Here is a 20,246-nt window from a genome sequence, read left to right as displayed (position 1 = left end):
CACATGGGACCTCATATACACATTGCCAGGAAATAATAGAGTATCTTAAGCAGGTATCTTAGTTACCTTCTTCTTGCTGTGATAAAATACCCTAACTAAAGCAGCTTAAGGGAAGGTGGGTGTGTACTTTAGTTCACAGTTCAAGGTCCCATCCATGCTGGAGAAAATCAAGGTGGCAGGAGTTTAAAGCCACTGGCTACATGGCATCCACAATCAGGAAACAGAAATGACTGTAAAATGACCAGCTCTTTCCCTCATTTAATACAGTTCCAGAGTGGAATGGTCTCACCCACAATCAAGACAGGTATTCCCAAATCAATTAATGTAATCAAGATAATCCCCCACATGCATGTTCCAAGGCCTGTCTCCCAGGTGACTCTATTTCCTAGCAAGTAGACAATTCACACTAACCGTCACAGCAGATAAGAGGCATGACTTAGTCTGTAGCTTTGAGATTCTCACTGGGACCGGGCAGTGGTGGCACACACCTTTAATCCCAGCACTCAGAGGCAGAGGCAGGTGGATCTTGGTGAGTTCAAGGCCAGCCTGGTCTATGGAATAAGTTCCAGAATAGCCAGGGCTACACAGAGAAACCCTTGCTTGAAAAACCAAAAACTAAAAAAAAAAAAAAAGATTCTCACTGGGTACCTCATGGAATCAAATTCTTAAATGAATTATAAAGCACCTATAAGTGTTCCTAGGAAAAGTATCAACCTGGGGACCCTGTCCACAAGAAAGGCTTAACAAAAACTCTCCATCAAGGCCCCTGGCACAGGGTTCTTAAGGAAAAGCCGCCACACAGGCCTCACACCCAGCACCTCCCTAGAAAGACTGAAGGTGACTCTCACTTTGAAATTTGTTCAACTTCCTCCTCCTCTATCCCTGCAAACTCGGCAGCCTTGCCGTGAGAGCAAGTCATTCATCAGCAAACCTAAAATATTTATTGTGCATATCTTAAAGGCCAAAGTGCTCCATCATGGGGCTCTGCCCAGATGGGGACAAGTTCCACAGCGCCGATGACTGAGATGAGGATGTGCCAGACAAAATTGCAGGCAATTAATCTGTGCGAATGGGATTCTTCAAAGGGGACTAGAGGACTCGCTTCAGACCACAGAGAAACCAGCCCATAATGACCACCATTAAAATTTAATACAATTTGCTTATTTTAAAGAAACAGAATTGCTCATGTTCCTCACAGCGATCATTCATCCTGGTCCTGCGGGGAAAATGGGAGAGGTCACAATGTGGAGGATACAGGTTTGCTTAAGGGTGGATCTTGAGCCAAATTCCCAAAGGAGGGACTTCCCCAAGCACCTGCATCTGCCTTACTTCCATTCACTACGCTTTGGGGTAAAAAATGGGATGGCATGCACCAGTGCTTTAGTGGGGTGCTGGAGGAATAGATGGTAATGGGCAAGATGGCTGTTGTTTCTAACCTGAAGCAACTCATTCAGTCTTCAAAATCCTCATTTATGAAATCTATGGATCTGTCAGCACAAGGTCAGCATTGGATTTATGTTTCTATCATCATCATCACCATTGTTATTATTGTTGCTATGGTTATGACTGTACACCTAACTATTGGTCTTTGGGATTTGGGGAAATCTCTAAGGTTTCCATAAAATGGGATTATTGTATTGTGTGTCTTCCCCATTGAGTTCTTAAGGAAATTTGACCAAGTAGCATGTGCTCAGTACTTAGAGCCATGACAAGGGCAGCAGACAGCTACTCCTTTTGAGGTCAACGTCTTCATCGTGCTCAGTGATTGACTTTATCTGTAGTTCAGGGTTTGCCTTTTTACAACTAAGGCTGCTACCAAGATGCTCCGAGGAGGTGCTGCTGGAGGAAATGGGGCTGGCAGAAGTGTCACGATCTGGTGCTGGCTCTGCCCAGTCCCTGAGTCATTCTGTGCCCAGTGTACCCATCAATAAATTAGGAGAGATACAAAGGGAACTTCATTAGCATGGTGCTGAAATTGAATGTAGTCATGGAAACTAACACACCAAGAAGAGTTAAAAAGTACTATATAAATACAGAGTATAGATCATTATTGTTTATTAAGTGAGAATGAATATATATCATTATTATTTGGACTCATCTAGCCCTGAGATAGTGGATAAATCAGAAAAATGTCAAGCCAGAGTGAAACACGGACCTCCAGAAACCAGAGTGCAGAGCTTTGTCTCTCTCTCTCTCTCTCTCTCTCTCTCTCTCTCTCTCTCTCTCTCTCTCTTGCAATCTTTGCTGAAAGACATTTGAAGTGAAGTTAATAATTGAAATGTAATGAATAACTGCAGTTTAGGGTCCATAGCACAATCATAATTGCCAGTTTATTACTTTTTTAATATATTTGCCAAGTATTAATAATATTGAAATAATGCAAGAAGATCATGGGGAATAAATGAAATATATCATTTGTCAAGGAAGAAGAATTTCCAAACAGTAGGCACTGCGCTTATGAGTCTGGTGATGAATGCAGCATCGCCCTGAATCCGTCAGCGCAGGGAGACACCTGCAAGTTCGGGTCTCTGCATAATTCTCGTGCAGTCAGAGAGGGAGGTAGAGGAGATTTGCCAAGTGCCAAGTTCCAGATCCGAAAACAACTAAGAAGTCCAAGGATCTTTGCTAAAGACCTTTCTGCTCTCAAGCCTTCTTTGTCCTCACCAGAAAATGAAAGACAAATGTATCTACACGATGCACACGCCTGTAATGACAGCACTGGAAAGGCCTAAACAGGAGGGTCACGAGTTCAAGGCCAGCCTGGGCTACATAGGAGTAGGTTCAAAGTCAAGCTGGGCTACATAGTACGACCATTTCTCAAAAATAAATGGATGACATAAAATAGATGCAAAAATATGAGGGAATCAAAATGGGTAGTAAGCCACTGCTCATTTTTATTATTTTTCTTAACCTTGGACCAAGTGTTCTGAAAGAACTTTACGTAATGAGTATGTGCATTCACGCATGTGGGGGTGTTGGGGGTGTCTATGTGTCTGTGTGTGTCTGTGGGATGGGAGACAGACAGACAGACTTATCCAAGTCTTGTCCTCTGCTCAGGGAACACTGACCTGGATAAAGGAGCTCCATATTCTTATCTCAGGTGCAGGGGTCATACCATACAATGGAAAAAATAGTGGCGAATCTGTTAGTAAAATTGGTGACAGGAGTGAAATCTGGAGAATGTCACCCTCACATGGACCGTCAGGTCCCACTGGCAAAGCCTCTCTTGTTCCTTCACCTTACATGCTTTCCTTCTTGCCTGATGCCACATCTTAAGCACATATGATGTGTGGGCACTCAGCTAAGGACATGAGGACTAAGAAGGATGTGGACCTAGAGCTGGGGCATGGATATCATCACTGTTCATGGTCTGGGTCACCATTTCCAGCCGGTAGTTAAGGGAAGAGCAAAGGGATGATCACTGGGGACTTTCTTCACTCTGGCTGTAAGAACTGTGTGTTTCCATTTTTTCCTCCAAATATAAAATCAGCATCATAATAAACGGCACCTGAATGTAACTGAGGCTGATATTTTCATGAACACCTTCCCATACAGACACAGATCCCACACAGAGAAGACTGCTTGGCACCAGACACTGACATCATTCCCAGTGAGACTCTACTGTTTCTTTCTTGTTATTCAACGTTGGGAAGTTCTTTCCAGGACCACAGAGCCTTACAGAGTGGTTCTGATGTGTTGGTTTCCTGCTAGTCATTGACCACAGATGTCAAAGCTCTATTCCACAGCAGCTACAAAAATAGAAAAGAAAGTCTCCGTGCACTATTACGGGACAATCACCAAGGCAGGCTAAGGATAAAAAGAGGGCTTAAGCTCCTATTTCTGTTGGGAGTTGGGGGTTAAAAAAAGAGATAGAGAGAGGGAGAGAGAGAGAAAGGGAAGAAGGAAGGAAAGGAAAGCCAAGCAAAGTGCCAGAGAGACAGGAGGGTGTGTAAAGCAGTTGCTCTGAAGATGTTTTCGTTTGCTGTTTGTTGTTGTGATAAACAACTTTAGAAAGGTTCCGGTTTTGATTACAGGTCCATCTCCAAGATAGCCAGGGCAAGAACTCAAGCAAGAGCTGAGGCAGAACCCATGGAGGAACTCTGCTTACTGGCTTGTTATCTCTCATGCTCAACCTGCTTTCTTATACAACCCAGGACCACATGCCTAAGGGTGGCACCACCCACAGTGGGCTGGGCCTTCCCACATCAATCATTATCTCAAAAATGGCCCACAGATACATCCACAGGCCAGTCCTCTCAAGGTACCTCTTCCACCGAGGTGCCTCCACACACTTTTCCCTGGTGTGTCAAGTGATAACCCAGATCAGCCGACACAGAAGGGAAGCCTGAAGGGCTGTGCTGTGACTCTGCAGGGGAACCCAGTGAGCAAGGACGGCCAGTGGGAGAGAGGGGTGTCACTGTGTACCCCACTGCACTTGAGGATATTGGAATCACACAAGTGGATTAACATAGGCAGTGTGTGTGTGTGTGTGTGTGTGTGTGTGTGTGTGTACATGCACAGTACTCATACATGTATCAGCCTAGGTGTTTACAGTGCTTATCTAGTACTCGTGGAGCTCTTGATTTGAGCCATACCACCTCATAAACTAGGTGTGTAGAATATGCTTATAAGAATAGCACTCAGGAGGATCCAGATTTCAAGGTCATCTTTGGTTGTGTCCTAAGTTTGAGACCACCCTGAGCTACAGGAGACCATCTCAAAAAATATGTGTGTATATGTGTGTGTGTGTATTGTACTGTTTTCACAAGTGTTGTTGTATAAACATACACAATTTTATTAAAGTGCAAGAATTGAGGCTATATTTGAATTATATAATTTATTAACATACATGCTTTTGCTTTTTTAAAACTAGCTCATCGTGTATCCCCAGCTCCCAGCTTAATACCTGGTTTATAAAGAAGAGCACTGTAAACATTTATCAAATAACTTGATGATTGGATTAACAAGCAGATTCTTTTACTACAATATCATATTCATGAGCTGCATTGTTCATGGTCTCTTCCATTCTTTTTCAGTTTGGCTTTTCTGTTACAATCTGAATATCACAGGAACACATCCTATATGTGAACAAAGTCTTCATTGTGCATGGTGGCAAATAAATGTTTGAGATCCCTTGGGAGATATATTATTTGGGGTTCTCTAAAGAAAGAGAACACATAGAATAAATTTATATTGCAAGGGGAATCTATTAGATTGACTTACATGATAGGGGCTGGGTAGCCTAACAATGGCTGTCGGCACACTGAAGAGGCTAAGAACCTGGTAACTGCTCAGTCCATGAGGCTGGATGCCTCAGTAGCCCCAATCAGATGCTGAATGCCTGGGTGGTTCCTGGGGAGCTTCTTGTCTTCAATCCACATTGGAAGGCTGAAGAAGCTGAAGTTCCTTAGCAAGGATAGCAACAGCAGCAGCAGCAACAATAAAACAGATGCACTCACTCGCAAAAGGGGAAGGCAGGCAGGCAAAGGCCACTGTTTTTCAAACTGGGACCTCTTTCTATCTGGGCCAAAAGAAGGTTCATCACACCCTAGGAAAGGGTCTTCTTTCCTACATATTCTCTGGGAATGCCCCCATAGACATGCCCAGGGGTCTACCTATTAGTTGATTTCAGATTCAGTCTAGTTTTCAACCAGAATCAATCACCATAGGAGGACTGCATTCAAGCACCTTCACCACTCTGAACCAGCACCCCAGGGCAGATTTGCAGGTCGTGGGTCATCCCCTCTGGAAGGAGCTGTGGAGTGGCAGGATTGGAGGAGAGGCTGGGGAGAGGCTGGTAAGAAGCCATGAGTCCTGGATAGATGCTCCACCAAGTGGGACCAGGTTGAGACAACAGATGCCCTGAGGATACAGTAAGCAGATCTTATTTGAGGACACTCTGTGCATGGTCTCCATCTCACCAACAGCAGTGGGTCCTGTTTGGGGTTGGAGAGTGAGAGAGCTACATTGAATGCAGATTTTACAAACAGAGCTAAGACTAAAGCCTTAAGCTAGAACCCTTCAAGGTGGTGCTGAGTGATATCTCAGGAAAAAGAAAACAGGAGTGACTAATTAAATCTCTGGAGAAGCTGGATATGACTGTACATATCCATAATCTCAACAGCCAGGAGGTACAGAAAGGTAATTAAGCATTCAAAAGCAGCCTCGACTACAGCAGGTTCAAACCCTGCCTGAGCTACCTGAGAGCCTGTCTCAAATAATAAGAAGGAGGAGAAAACAGAGGAGAACGCAGAAAAGGGAAGATGGAGAGGAGGAGAAAGAAGAAAAAGAAGGAGAAGAGAGGACGGAGGACCTGGAGGAGCAGGAGATGAGACACAGTTTAGCTGATGGTGAGTTTCAGGCAAAGAAGAGGTCTCTATATAGACAGGAAATGGCTTTTTGAAACAGTTCCATCCTCTTATGAGATGAAGCCACAGACTAACATCGCCACATCTTAAATTCATTTGACATTTCAGAAAATAATTAATGGTGTTGGTTTTATTAATGTTTTAAAATATAAATTTAAAATGTGACAAACGAATGAGAAACAGCAGTCTGTTTTAATGAAATTTTCACTTCCACCATCAATAAATCATAGATTAGAAAGAGCCTTGCATTGGGTCACAGTACCTTTTCCTGTCTGTGTGGGAAAATCATCTAACGCAGGGAATGGAAAAGCGTCTGGAAGTCTGCAGGACTCAAGAAGACAAACTTGGGCTGCAGCACGATGGACCATCATGGAGTTGACTTTGTTCACTTTCTTTTGACAGTTTCCAAGAGATACTTCGCCCATCCCCTGGCTAGAAATAAACCAATTCTTCTCTGTTTCAGTTGTGTACAGAACTCAAGGAGATGGGTATTTTGGTGCACTCCTGTAATCCCAGCCCTTGGGAGACTGAGGCAGGAAGATCATAAACCTGAACTGTATAGCAAGCTCTGTCTCAAAAGAATAACCCAAGGGCTGGGGATGTAACTTGATTGGTAGAAAGCTTGCTTGGCACACAAAGCCCTGGCTTCAGTCTTCCATACTACACAAGCAGGCCATGGTAAACTGTATCTGTAACCCTGGCACTGGAAAAGCGAGTGCAAGAGGATCAGAAGTTCGAGGTCACCTTCATCTACACAGAGTTCAAGGCCAGCCTAGCTACATGAGACCCTGTCTCTTAAAAAAAAAAAAAAAAAAAAAAAAGTCTGAGAACACTGCAGTACACCTTAGTGACCCACAGTAAGGTGACAAGGAGGGGGCTGTGGGTCTAACCTGGGGTCTCATGAAAGCCAGGCAAGAGGTTTATCCCCAAGTGCCATTTCCAGCCTCCTTTTTACTACTTATCTTTAGACAGGGTCTCACTAAGTTGTCAGGCTTGTCGTGAAATCACTCTATAACCCAGACAGACCTTGAACTTGTGTCTTCCTGCCTAAGCCTCCCAAGAAGTTGGGCTACCTTGTCTCAAATACATAAGAAGGAAGGGGGAGGGAGAAGAAGGAGGGAGGAGACAGAAGAAAAAGAAAGAGGAGGAAGGGGAGAAAATGAAAAAGAGGAAGGAGAGGAGGAAGAATAAGGAAGGGGAGGAAGGGGAGCAGGAAGAGGTGATGAGGCTGAAAACACCAGGCAACTCTGTTTTTACAGAATTCACAGTAATTACATGCATTTATGGGTTACAGTGTGAATGAGATAACTTGATGTACACGATGTAAATGATCAAACTGGAGTAACTAGCATTTTATTCCTCTTTATTTACTGTAAATTTCAAACTCGTGTCTTTCAGTTATTTTTATAATCATTTTGATGAATTCTGTAGTCACCCTCCTGTGCTGTAGAACACTATATCACCCGAGATAAATCCCATGTCTGCTCCTCTGACACCATCTTGGAAAAAGCTCATCTTCAGTCTGGGACTCACCAAGGGTCGGGCTCCCTCCCGGTGAGCTGGGTCAAATGCACAAAACTGTCCGTTATGTAAGAACTCCTCAGGGACGCAGCGTTGAAACTGGAAATTCCCTCTTCTCCGGAGTCTTCTTAGGCTGTCTCTGAGTCGGGTAGGGGGTGTGGTGGTTAATACTGATTTTCAGTGTAACAGGATCTAGGATCTCCTTGGAGACAAACCTCTGGGCACATCTCGAAGGATTGTCTAATTAGCTTAATTAGTGTGAGAAGACACACCCTAAACACCAGCAGCAGCATGCCCTGGCACAGGGCCTTAGACCTTCAACAAAGGAGGAAGGAGCCAAGCACAGCAGTCCTTGCTCTCTGCTTCCTGATTGTGGTGCGGTGTGCCCCGCCGCCTCACACTCCTGATTGTGTTACTGTGCGCCCCACCGCCGCCTCACACTCCTGATTGTGTTACTGTGCGCCCCGCCGCCGCCTCACACTCCTGACTGTGGTGCGGTGTGCCCCGCCGCCTCACACTCCTGATTGTGTTACTGTGCCCCGCCGCCTCACACTCCTGATTGTGGTGCGGTGTGCCCCGCCGCCGCCTCACACTCCTAACTGTGGTGCGGTGCGCCCCGCCGCCTCACACTCCTGATTGTGGTGCGGTGTGCCCCGCCGCCTCACACTCCTGATTGTGGTGCGGTGTGCCCCTCCGCCGCCTCACACTCCTAACTGTGGTGCGGTGCGCCCCGCCGCCTCACACTCCTGACTGTGGTGCGGTGCGCCCCGCCGCCGCCTCACACTCCTGATTGTGGTGCGGTGCGCCCCGCCGCTTCACACTCCTGATTGTGGTGCGGTGTGCCCCGCCGCCTCACACTCCTGATTGTGGTGCGGTGTGCCCCGCCGCCTCACACTCCTGATTGTGGTGCGGTGCGCCCCGCCGCCGCTTCACACTCCTGATTGTGGTGCGGTGCGCCCCGCCGCCTCACACTCCTTACTGTGGTGCGGTGTGCCCCGCTGCCTCACACTCCCGATGCCACCCGTTATGATGGGCAGTACGCCCTCCAACTGTGAGCCACAAGAAACCCTTCCTCTTTTCAATGGCATCTTGCAGGGCACCTGGTCACAGCCGTGAGACAGTGGAGGAGGGACAGGGTTTGAACTGTGCTCTGCGGATGTTGGATGGTCTCCCAGAAGCACCAGCGTCCTTGGGTCTTGTGGGGAGGGCGGATCGGGCCTGGCGTTGGCGGGTGCTTTGGAGGAGCTGGGAAACCTGTCTGGAATCACCTGTGTTTCAGCTCCTCAGTCCTTGCAGCTCTCCCGGAGTCCTCCCTCTGCACCAGAGAATCACAGCCTTGTCTTCTGAGGGCAGATTGGAATGCCAGAATGTATGGAGATTAATCACAGAATAATACAAACTGCCGCTTATCATGGCTCATATAGTTGACATAATTACCCTACAGGCAACATGAAAACCTTGTACTGCAGTAACTCCCAGCCAGGAGAAAAGGCAGCGTTGCTGATAACACAAAAGAGGGAAGAATACTGAACACAGCCCTTTGAAAACTTTTAATTAATTTTCACCCTTGCAGCATAATTGGTGTCAGTTCAAACTTCAGTGTTTCCAGAGCCCTTGGCCTTGTTGCAGAGAAATTTAGGACCAGCATGGGCTGCCTATAGAGAAAGCTAGGCCTTGGTCAGGGGTGAATAAAGACGTAAATGAAGAACCAAAGCACCCCCCTTTCAAGCAAGCCCCTCACCCCAGCTTGAAACAGGCCTGAGTTTCAAAATCCTCAGAGCTGCTGACATAGGTCCCAGGACAAAGTCAGGATATTTGAAGAGCCATCTGATAACAACTGATTAACCACAGAATGCCCCAATGCCGGAGATGGTCAAAGTACAAAGTCAGAATGTTTGAAGGACGATCTGGTAGCAATTGATTAACCACACAATGTCCCAATGCCGGAGGTAGTCTATAAAGTTTGACAAACAACCAGTTAAAACTACAAAGTAAGATAACACAGAAATTCTGAAAAGCCCCTGAAACTTGAGCCAATCAGAATTGTAACCATACTAGCACCCCTAAATGATGTAGCCTTGTGGTTTTGCCTTTCAAACCTGAGCTTGCAGAGGGGCGGGCACCTCCTCCAGCCTCTACTGTGTGGGATGGCTTGACGAGGGCCCTGCTGTGCGGCTTGAACTGCTTCATTAAACCTTGCTTTGCATTTCGGTGAGTTCGTGTCTCTGCTGGCCTCTTCGGGGGGGGGGGGGGTGTCTCGCACCCAGGGCACAACAGCAAATGAGTATTTCTGCATCTTTAACTTAGGCTTGTCACTTGTCCATTTAAAATTCTTCCACAGCTCCCCACTGCCAGTGCTAGTTCCCACCGAGGCAGCCACGTCATCACCTGGCGCCAGGTGCCTTTCCACCGTCAGCCATGTGACAAGCGCACCCCTTAAAACTGCCAGTCCTCTCTCTTGCTTCTCTTCTTCCTCTTTTGCCTGTTCCCTCTGTCTGGGTCTGTCTGTCTGTCTGTCTGCCTCTCTCGTGTCCCTATTCCAAGACAGCCTTTCACTCTCTCACTCTCCCCATCCCCCAACAGACCCCTTGCACTGACTCTGTTGCACATGGCGTGTTCTCTTAGCGGCATACCTTGGCAGGGCCCTCTGCGGGTACCCACCTTCCCTGTTTTTATCCTTTCAGCCCGCCCTATGAAATCAGACGAAGAACTTACAGTGTGGTTGCAGATCCTTGCAAGGGCTGGCTCGCCTTGTGTGTTAGTTCTCTTGCTCATGTGACTGAACAGCTGGCTTAAGGAAGGGGAGATTTATTTGATTGATAGTTGGCGAAGATACAGTCCATCGTGGCAGGGAAGACATGAAGGGCTCATTACACTGTATCTTCACTCTATAAAGCCTTCAGGCCCACCCTCAGTGACCCTCTTCTTCCAGGGAGACTCTACCTCCTAGAGGTTCCACGAGGTTTCAGAGCCGGGCCAGCACCGGGGGACCAAGTCTTCAAACCCGTGAGCCTATGGTCATTTCGAATTCCAGCCACACCTATCAGTCTCCCTGCTGTCTCTCCTCCCCCCTGCACCAGACTTCATGGATTTCCTGCTGTCTCTCAGATGCACTATTCTCCCCCAAACTTTTCATGTGCGCAGCTGTCAATCACCTCTCCAGACCCTTCACCTCCAAACTCCAGCCGGAATGATGATATCATTCATAAAATGTAATCATTCAGATGCCAGCGTGTCCCCAAAGCCTTCCACAGTTTCCCACCTTGAGCTCTCAGAGCTTTACCGTTGCTCCTCTGTCTCAAACCATATCCGACCATTGCAGGCAGGGGTGGATCTCCTTCCCCTCCCCTGCAAAGGCTCCTTATTGCTGAGTGTATCTACAACAGAGGATTTGTCCCTAGAATGCGCTCCATAGATACAAATCTGACACTTTGTGGCTGTCAGTTGTATAGGATTCTATATTGTAAACCCCTTATCTTTCCTACAGAATTACTCTAATTCTTTAGTCCAACTGACACATATAACCCAACAGTTTCCTTTTTTTGCTCAGGAAGCTCAAAGCTAAATCTCATGTTGCCAAAACATTGCAAAAGCATTAGCCCACAGGTGGTGGTCGTCATCGTCGTCGTCGTCATTGATGACAATGATGATGGTAATTTTCTTTTTCCCTCGCTCTGATTTGATTTGTTGTTGTTTTCTGGTTCCAATTTTCTGATCCTCTCTTCTTATTTTAGCCACCTTTACTGTTCAAGCTGTTTATATACACGGGCATGTTTCACCTCTCACTGCACAGAGAACACAGCGGTCAGATAAGTAGCAAGTGTGAGCAGCAAACCAGGACTGAGCAAACATCTGCTGAGTGTTAACTATGAACCTGGCATCACAGTGAGGCCCTGTACATGCACAGAAGAGAAGACACGGCTCCTCCACTCAAGGTCCCCTCTGTCCATCAGGGAGTGGTTGCAGCACAGAGCAGACAGCCGCCATAATGACCCAGTGCCCCAGGGTATCTTGGGAGCAGGAAAAGTAGAACATTAGACTTCTAGGGAAGTGGGGTGAGGGGGCTTCCATAGGCTTGTGTGTTCAAATACTTCATCTCCTTCTAGTATTGATATTTGTACAGGTCGTGGGCCCTTTAAGAGGTGGGGCCTTACTGAAGGAAGTGGGTCTCAGGGGGCAGCACTTAGGGTCACAGTGAATTCCTGTGCCAGCCTCAGTCCTCTGGGCTTCCTGGTCAGCCAAAGTGGGAGCTGCCCAAACTCCTGTCGCCACTCCAGCCGACACGCCTTTCACACCCTAAGAAGAAACTCATTCTCAAGAATAAGAAAAGTAATGAGATGGGATAATACTTGAGTAGGGACTTCGTGGATATGTAGGAGTTTAGAGTTTTCAAAAAAGCCGCATTTGCTGAACTTCAAGGCTGCCGAGTGATTTGATATTGCAAGAGGACAGGTGTGAATAGTGACTGACCTACTGAGACAAAGAAGGACCAATCCAAAGACACATCTGGGAAGAGTTTCCACTCTGGGCCACTGTTCATATCCTCTTACATGGGGGACCTCTTTCCCACACTCAGAAGGTCTATGGCAGCTGTTTTAATGCCAACTGACTGAGAAAACACATCACAGCAAAAGTTATGGGAAGTTCAACGATGCGTTTAAATTAATTTGTACTTTTTTTCAACCCAATCAAGTCTACAGACATTTGAAAAATAGCTTCCCCTGGAAACATCCACTGTTCTCCTCCGAGATGTGAATAAAATATGAGTGTGTCTCTCCTGCGCAGTTATCTGATCCCAAACATCTTGGGGTTTTTTTTTCCTCTCTCTCTCTCTCTCTCTCTCTCTCTCTCTCTCTAGCATCTTCTCCTGTGGTGCTCAGCATGGAGATGTAGCCTTGGCAACACGTATTCCCACAGGTGCTCTGAGAGCTTTCCTCTCTATTAAGTGCACGTTGCTTCATCCTTCTTTGGTCCCTCATTATGCCTCTTTGCTGTGTCCTCCACTGGTAATCCATTGTGGTCCAGTTTCGTCTTGGCATGCTCATCTAGTTTGATGGTCCTTGAGTCTTTCTGTGTGTTGGAATCACCTAGAGTGTCAGCTGAAACTCAGGTTCCTTCAAATGTCTCTTCAGGAGTTTAATTCAATAGATTTTTCTAATACGAAGCCTGAGAACCTGCATTTATGATGACTTCCCCTGTCACGCTAAAGTTTCTTATGCAAGGGCCACATACATTTTGATAACGACCAACCTGCCCAACCTTACTCACCCTGTTTTAGGTCACTTTGTCAGTGGTTTCATAGTTTCTGGTACAGTTTCACACTCCTTAGAAATTTCCTTGTTTCTGTTTGGGATTTGGTTTTATTAATATAGTCCAGGTTGACATCAAACTCACTTTGTAGCCAAGGATGACCTTGAACTCTTGGTCCTCCTGCCTCTACTTCCCATGTGCTGGGATTGCAAGCATGTGCCACCATGCCTTTTTATAAAGAAATAACATCATGGGCCCAAATAGCTGTCACTTGGGAGCTCCTGACTGACATTGACCCAGCAAACAGTAGAAGCTGCATTAGTTCATCTTATCATTGCTGTGAGAAAACACCATCCAAAAAACAACCTGAGAGAGGAAGAGATGACTGAGGGCCATGGTTTGAGGGGACAGTCCATCCCGATGGGGACAGAATGGTGGCAGGAGTGTGAGGTGCCTGGCCATGCTGGATCTGCAGTCGGGAAGCGGAGAGATGGATTCTGGTCCTCAGCTGGCCCCTCCTTTCTCTTTTCATCCCACCTGCAATCGCAGGCCACAAAATCGTTGCTCACATGGAGGGTGGGTTTTCCTTCCTCAACCAAACCTATTGGGAACACCTTCATGGACACCCAGAGGTGTGTTTCCATGGCGATTCTAAACCTAGTCAAGGTGACAATGAACACCGATCATTTCAGAAGTGCCGTCTGGAACTCAGACGTGGACACGGTAATCCTCAGAGTCTGCTAGGCATGAGGGACACGGTCAAGCCCTTCAAATGCGCCATTTTAGAACAACCCTGAGAAGCAGGCGCTCTGGTGACACCCTTTTCCAGGATGACACCCTTTTCCAGGATGACACCCTTTTCCAGAATGACACCCTTTTCCAGAATGACACCCTTTTCCAGAATGACACCCTTTTCCAGGATGACACCCTTTTCCAGGATGACACCCTTTTCCAGGATGACACCCTCTCCGGGCAAGCAGCTAACGCATGTGCTCATTCAACCATGCACAGTTGCTAACCTCACTGAGTGATGGGCTTAGATTCCAACTCAAGGCAAGACTCACTTCTTGGAGACCAGGCTTTCCTTTCCGTCTTATTTACAGTCAGTCTCTGAGGGTACATGGTGCACTTCCTCAGGAAATTGACACATCCTAGACAAATGTTCTGAACAGATGTCTCGACCCAGGCTTTTCTGTCACCCAGACTGGTTCACTTCCACAGCCCTAACAAATCCAGATGCTGCAGGTTCAAAGAGGATGCCACAGTCCACTCAAGGGTATGACGGGTACTGTGGTTTGAAAGAAAATGGCCCCCAAAGGAAGTGACACTATTAGGAGGTGTGGTCTTGTTTAAGTAGGTGTGGCCTTGTTGGAGGAAGTGTGTCATTGTGGGGGTGGGCTTTGAAATCTCCTATGCTCAAGCTATGCTCAGGGACATAGTTCACTTCCTGTTGCCTGCAGATCAATATGTAGAAGTCTCAGCTCCTTCTCCAGCACCATGTCTGCCTACATACTGCCATGTTTCCTGCCATGATGATAATGGACTAAACCTCTGAAACTGTATGCTAGCCCTAATTAAATGTTTTCCTTTTTAAGAGTTGCCATGCTTGCCAGGTTGGGGATTTAGCTCAGTGGTAGAGCGCTTGCCTAGCAGGCGCAAGGCCCTGGGTTTGGTCCTCAGCTCCGGGGGGGGGGGGGGGGGGGGGGCGGGAGTTGCCATGCTCATGGGGTTTCTTCATAGCAATAGAAACCCAAGCTAAGACAATGGGCCTCTTAGTCCCACAGCGAAGAGCAGGTCCTCAGCTGTGAACTTGCCTTTTGACCGTGTGATGAAAGTCTAGCAAGCTAGTCACAAGGAAGACAGGACAGGTGGAAGAGCATGGCTCTCTGGGATAGTGGAAATGTATTTTGGGGTAAGGAGAGGCCTTTATGAATACAGGAGCTCTGTTGGGTGCCCTACTCTGGGCCCTAAAAGTAGCCTGGGCTTATGAATCTTGTCCTTCTCCAAGCTTCATCCTCCACATAGCCGGATGTGTAGGAGCTCACAGTATCCTTTGAAATTCATTTTTCCTAGTTTTCCCCCCATGCAAAAAGTGTGTGTGTGTGTGTGTGTGTGTGTGTGTGTGTGTGTGTTATACAGACACTAGCGACTCAATCACTCCACCTTTATTGTTTGAGACAGGGTCTCTCGTTAACCCTGAAGTACACTGAATTGCTCGCCGGTTGTGTCCACTCCAAGGCTGGGGTTGCAGTCACATGCAAGATACCAGGCCCAACTTTTTCATGATTGCTGGGATCTGAACTCAGACCCTCATAGTTGTGTGGCAGCCATTTCACCAAGACCTGTGAAAGTCTAATAGGAGTCTGTCCATTTATTGTGACCCTTTGTTGGGGGAGGGCACAACCCACTATTCATGTGACCCTTTGGTGGGGGGAGGGCACAACCCACTATTTATGTGACCCTTTGTTGGGGGGAGGGCACAACCCACTATTCATGTGACCCTTTGAGGGGGGCACAACCCGATGTTCAGGGTGGGTCTTCCCATTTCAGTCAACCCTATCTAGAAACTCCCTCATAGACCTTGCCCAGAAATCTGTTCTAGCCCTTGTCAAGGTGACGATGGGTCCCCAGCCTGTCCTAGTCACTGGAGTGTAGAATGTGCACTTCCTATCCTTAAAAATCAGTTTTCTAGAGCCGGGCATGGTGGCGCACGCCTTTAATCCCAGCACTCGGGAGGCAGAGGCAGGCGGATCTTTGTGAGTTCGAGGCCAGCCTGGGCTACCAAGTGAGCTCCAGGAAAGGCGCAAAGCTACACAGAGAAACCCTGTCTCGAAAAAACCAAAAAAAAAAAAAAAAAAAAAAAATCAGTTTTCTAGGAAACCACATGCAGTGACCCTCTTGAGCAGCAGCGTCCTTCTCCCCCTGCTCGGCTGAATCTGGGAGCGTATGTACACACCACACAACACAACCCGTCCTGCAGAGGGCTCTGCAATCCAGGCTGGCATAAACACACTCTGATGGTTACACCAGGTGCTCTCCAGAGACACAGTCCTCAGAACGTGTCCCTGTCCGAAGTAGTGCAAGACTGTGCTTCTCTGGGTCTTTGTGCCTGTCTTGTTTTCCTGTGTGTACCCGCATCTCTCCCTCCCCCTCTCTCTTCTCCTCACAAACCCACCATCCATTCCCAGGGGACCTCACTTGTAAATATTTGGAAAGGCTCGGGCTGTTGTTAGAACAAGACTGGGACGATGACTCTGTTCTGCTGGCTCAAAAGGCCTAAGATCCCATCCCAGCTGTGGATGTCGAGTGTCTAGGAAACAAGAAATGAACATCACAACCATGGATCAGCCCGGCACACACACACACACACACACACACACACACACACACACACACACACACACACCACATTAAACCCAGGATGTCCATCCCTGGGAGTGGAGCAGTGTGGATAATGCAGGATTCTGTCACCACTGAAGAGCTTCCCAAAGCAGGCCCCCACAGTCTCAGGCTCTTGGCAGCCAAGGACTGGTCCCTCCCTGTGTGAGAGGAGCCACATCATGCCAGGGACCTGGCCAGCCCTGAGTATCGTCTACAGTGAAGAAGTCACAGACAAGAGCAGATGCAGGCGGGATTTGTCTCTCTGGCCGCTGTCCCCAGGGAGGCTCCCCTTCCTATGACAGGGCCCGGTGAGCCCTGAACCATCTGCCCATTGTCAGTTACAGGGCACAACTCTCCTAGCATAACGGCCACCATCCTCACTGAAAAGTCCATCTGGGTCCTGTCTGCTGACTGTGGACGTTCTTTTATAGACGGGGTGGGTGGGGAGGGTCAGGAGACTTCCACTGACTGCAGAGCACCCCCCAGCACACTCCTGGTCTCTCCACAGACCTCCTGCACCCACCCTTCCCTGCCATTCACTCTCTACAGGGCAGACTAAGGGACCTTTACGGCTGCCATTCTCACCCGCTGAACGAGAGAGGATGGCAACACCTGGGCCCATTCTTAGAACGTCTATTCCAAGGAGCTGGAGAGCCGGCTCCGCAGTTAAGAGCACTGGCTGCTCTTCCAGATGATGTGGGTTCAACTCCCAGCACCCATGTGGTGGCTCACAACCATCTGCAGCTCCAGTCCCCAGAATTCCCTCTTCCGACCTCTGTGGGCACCGGGTGTACATGTGGTGCACAGCCACACATGCAGGCAAGACACTGAGGCGCATGGAATAAAACAATATTGATGTTTAATTTAAAATTTGTTTTGAAACTTTTATTCCACTGGACACCATTGAGGCCCGAGTACTGTGAGTTTGGGGTCTTCCTGTGACAGTGTTGGGCGACAGTGGTGGGAAGAATCTGCATGCACCTCCAGGACCTGGCTGAAGAAACATCCGCAGGCTCTCAAAGGCGAGCGAAACCAGACAAGGACAGAACGGAACAGGACGGCGCAACTGCAGAACCCCCGCCCAATGACGCAGTCTTCCCCCCGGCCATGATTGTAGCCACAGCCCTCCCACCCCCTTCTCTCTCGCCCATCCATCACTCCCTCAGCTCCCTTTCATTGCCTTCTAACATGTCACCTTGTCCCCACAGCAAGGCCTTCTCTCCTGCCACCCCCTGCCTGCCCGGCTGCGTCCTGACACGCAGGCTCTTTCTTGTCCGGGTCTGAGTATCACGTCACCTGCTGGATGTGGCGGGTCACCTCATCGCCGTGCTCTGGTGTCTTGACATTACCCACAGCCTGACCGCTGTGTGTTCCTGGCTCTTCTTCACTGTCTGTCTCCATGTGACGAGGGGAGGGCAGGGACCCTTCCCACCACCCCACTCGCCTACTGCATTTCCATCGTGGTGACAAAATACCCAGACAAAAAGCAATTCCAGGTGATGGTCCATCACTTCAGGGAAATCAGAGCAAGAGCTCCAAGCACCTAGTCGCATCAAAACCAGTCGAGAGCGGAGAGCAATGAATGCGCGCATGCTTGTGGTCAGCTTGAACAGCCGGCCCTGGGGCTGGGGCTGCCCACATTCCAGCCTGATCCAGGGGACCCCTCACTGAAGCACTCTTCTCAGGTGAGTTCTGACCAGCTGACAATCTGAAACCACCACACCCACTCATGTGCCCCCTGGCTCGGCACCCTTCTTAACACGTGAGATGTCCACAGACACTTGGTGAACCAATGGATGGATTCCTTCCCTTCAAAGCTGTTGCTCCTGTTCACACAGGAGGCTCCTGGCCTCAGCTCTGTCGACATGTAGACCAGGAAGGTGCTACCTTCAACCTCTGCCCTCTACATGGAGAGCACCGCTGAAGCTGAGAACTCCTGCCCTGCACCGTCTCCCTTCCTGGTAAAACTCAGGTTTTAACAAACATGCTCAGCCCCGGCTGTTGGTCCTCCAGCGCAGTTCCACCAGGTGACCAGCAGATGGCAGCAAAGACCGTCCTTCTGGTAATGTGGCCTCTGCAAACATTCCCTGGCCCTGGACAACAGGCAGCCTCTAGCAGGATTTGTCAGCTGGTGGCAGCTGCCTAGTGTTTACACTTCTCCTGAATAAACAGAAGATGTCCCGTGTCCAAGGTCCAGGGGCACAGAAGTGGTGGGTGGCGTAGGTGTTGGCAGGAAAGCAGAGGATTGTTCTGGAATTCCCAGTTCCGAGTTTCATTCCCATTGTGACCCTTGTGCCTCTGGGGCAGTTAACAGGCTGCCTGTGCCTCAGCTTCCTCATGCCTAACCTGCTAGGTCTATCTCCATCGTACTATATGTTTCCCACGCCTCTCCCCCCTCCCCCCCAGGTCAGCCCAGCGATGCAGGCTGGCTCTGTAGTCAATGCCCCTCGGTCTTTCCAGCGTTTGTTGACTGACTGACTGGTCTGTAGAACATGTAGTAAGTACTCACTGGGAATCAACTGTGAAGACGATGTCACGATGAGGAATGATGACGTCGCATGGGGTGGCATGAGAAAGACGTGCGGTGAACATGATGTAAAAATGAAGAGGCCATGTTGAGGGATGCTGCCGTACAGTTGATGATGTCACGGCGAGAGAGACAGTGGCGTCCTGAAGTTGGTGTCGTTGTGGTGGTTTTGATGAGAATGCCCCCCATAGACTCATATGTTTGAATAATTGGTCCTCAGTTGGTGGAGCTGTTTTGGGAAGGATTAAGCGGTGTGGACAGGTTGGAGGAGGTGTGTCACTGGGGATTGGCTTTGAGTTTTCAAAAGCCACCCCATTCCCAGGTAGTCTCTCTGCCCCAGTGCTGTGCCATGCCAGCCCGCCGCCACGGCCCCTTCCCACCCGCCCGCCACCACGGCCCCTGCCATGATGGTCACAGACGCTAACCTGCAACTGTGAGCCCCAGTTTTAACACTTTCCTTTCTAAGTTTCCTTAGTCATGGTGCTTTGTCACAGCAATAGAAAAGTAACCAAGACAGTCGTAGGATGTTGACGTCACACAAGGGCAGTGATGTCGTTGGTGACTGTGATGATGTCCTTTGGATGGCAATGTCACGTGAAGATGGTGGCATCTCGAAGAGGCAAAGTCATGATGCTGAGAACTGTGTTGCTAATATGCTAATAACACACCGACACACCAGCAACTTCTGAGCTCCTTCAGCCCGAGGCTCTCTGCCTCCAATCTAGGGGATTCCAGTGAGTCCTCCCTGAGCACTGCCAAGCTCCACCCACACAGAGAGCGCACTCATCCCAGACCTGGAGAGGGCTGATGCCTGGCCTTCGCTGGGCACAGACACAGGGCGGACCATCCTGTGTCTATCCCAGGGGTAGCCCGCGGTTTTGAGGGCTGATCTAACTGCCTGCAGCTGCCACCTGCTCCTCTTTCTGGGGGGTCTCCTGGCAACCTGGAGAAGTGTGGGGGACGACACTGCCCACCGGAGTGGTCTAGAGGATCTGGGATGAGTCTGCTCACCATGCCAAAGGGAGCTGCTAGACTAGAGACTCATTGCACAAGAAAACCTTTCCTGCAGAGAACTGGGCAGGACTCTTCCCAGCTCCTCCTCCATTTCCGCCTCCAGTCCCCTCTTACACCCCCACCCCTCCTCCACCCCCTCCACTTCCTCTGCTACTCCCCACTCCCCTTCTCCACCCTACTTCCCT

The 20,246-nt window shown here is 48.7% G+C and overlaps 1 long non-coding RNA gene across 3 annotated transcripts; it reads right to left on the bottom strand.

Moving 5' to 3' along the window:
- Positions 1-7,683: 7,683 nt before the first annotated feature.
- Positions 7,684-11,267, bottom strand: LOC121831705 (uncharacterized). 3 transcript variants are annotated; one of them, XR_013053165.1, is made up of 4 exons: positions 10,605-11,267; positions 9,631-9,843; positions 9,158-9,232; positions 7,684-8,028 (listed from the first exon to the last, which is right to left on the bottom strand). It is a non-coding gene; the product is annotated as an uncharacterized LOC121831705 (long non-coding RNA). The 3 variants fall into 3 exon arrangements; XR_006075236.2 differs by having other exon boundaries at positions 9,158-9,843; XR_006075237.2 differs by lacking the exon at positions 10,605-11,267 and adding an exon at positions 9,989-10,587 and having other exon boundaries at positions 9,158-9,843.
- Between the last annotated feature and the right edge of the window lie 8,979 nt (positions 11,268-20,246).

This window comes from Peromyscus maniculatus, chromosome 8, assembly GCF_049852395.1.
Source record: "Peromyscus maniculatus bairdii isolate BWxNUB_F1_BW_parent chromosome 8, HU_Pman_BW_mat_3.1, whole genome shotgun sequence".
NCBI classification, from domain to species: Eukaryota; Metazoa; Chordata; class Mammalia; order Rodentia; family Cricetidae; genus Peromyscus; species Peromyscus maniculatus.
Note: the sequence above shows the minus strand (reverse complement) of the source record. Positions and strands in the feature narration are given on the sequence as shown.